This window comes from Morone saxatilis, unplaced genomic scaffold, assembly GCF_004916995.1.
Source record: "Morone saxatilis isolate NCDOM2014 unplaced genomic scaffold, NCSU_SB_2.0 Contig11, whole genome shotgun sequence".
NCBI lineage: Eukaryota > Metazoa > Chordata > Actinopteri > Moronidae > Morone > Morone saxatilis.
The window spans coordinates 12,076,838-12,078,448 of NW_023339663.1; positions in this window are offsets into that span (position 1 = coordinate 12,076,838).

The following is a 1,611-nucleotide window of genomic DNA, read 5'->3' on the forward strand; positions in this document are numbered from 1 at the left end:
CACACACACACACACAGCTGGAAGATAAGATGAAGGTACAGTATCTATTGTGGCCACACTGGAGGTAAATGGAGATTATGATTATCACAAAGAGGAGATACTGTTAGACCAGTTCCTGGGGGGGAGGCTGGGGGGGGGATTGAGTCCTTCGACAGCAAAATAACTACAAAAGTTTGTTCAATTCAGTAATGCACTGTTATGCAATATACTGTGGCTAATAATTTGGTCTACTGTATGCTCATGAGGCATTATAGCAAAAAAAAGTTGAATATGTTAAATATGTTGGTTGTGGAACTTATCATGGCAACTGTAACAACTGAAGATATTTCTCAGATGCCGAGATAACAGTTGAAAAGTACAGTAACCGTGTAGCACAAATCTGAGTGTATATTGTTAGCACTGCCTGTTTGAGAGGAAGACTGCAGCCTTGTGATAAGGCAATGTGCTGAAAATATTACTTTCTGTACGGTCAAAATACTGAGGTTATGTTTAACTTCTAACAGCGGTCAATTTCTATGGGTGCTGGGATCTCAGCTACACATGAAAAACATCCAAATACTGCTTTCATGCTTAAGCAACATGGTCAGGCACATTAATCTACAGGAAGATGAAGCTGTAGCAGATTGTGATTGTCACTGGAAATATTCATATAAATAAAATAGTTGTACTGTGATTGCAGATTTAGCTATAACATTTATCTACTTTTGCACATCCTTTGGTTACATGTTAAACTTTAAAACAGGTGATTGAGATCAATCTTTTCTTCATGTCTGTTGTCATTTTAAGGGCTTTTCGATCAATGTTTTCCTTGTTAACTGATGGAGGATCATAAGAGTGTCTGTTTCAGGAGCTGTTAAAACCACACAGACTGTGGCCAGCCCCGACCGGCCCCATCTTAATCACAGCTGGCTGAACTGATGACATATACAGTAGCATTTTCCGAGAGTATTAATACACAGAGTGAGCTGCAGCAAGCCAGGCACTATTTCTATCGCAACTATTTTCAGTGAAACCAAAAGATAATGTTTTTTTTTACCTTTTTTATGGTAACTTTTTGTTCATTTGAGCAGTAAAATGAGTGAAAAGCGACTGTTTAAAACATATTTATTTGGGTGTAAGCATCACGTTAATGTTGCAGTTAGTTAAGTTGAATTACTTTATATATTGCCACACACATACAGTTTATTTGTTGATTATATTTTGTGTTAATAATTCAAATGTGCAATGTAACTAGTGACTGAATCTTTAAAATAAATGGAGAAAAAAGTGCAATAGACGTATTAAGTTGCATACAATGGAAATACTCAAGATAAATACATATACCTCAATACTGTACTTTAGTATAGTACTTTAGTTTACTACTCATCGTTATTATATGAAACCCTTTATATTAAAGAAAAGTATTTACGTAAAGCTGTCTGATGAGTCAAGAGTTAAGATAACTGTTGTGATTAGTAAATATTCTTCTCCGGTGTTTTGTTGTTTATGTTCTGTCACTTCCCGTTCTGCAACCCTGCACACTGCTAATCGTTTGTATTAATTTTATTAGTTATGTTTAACCTTTTTGCTGGTAAATTTCATACAGGCAAACAGCGCTGACACAAGTGTGCA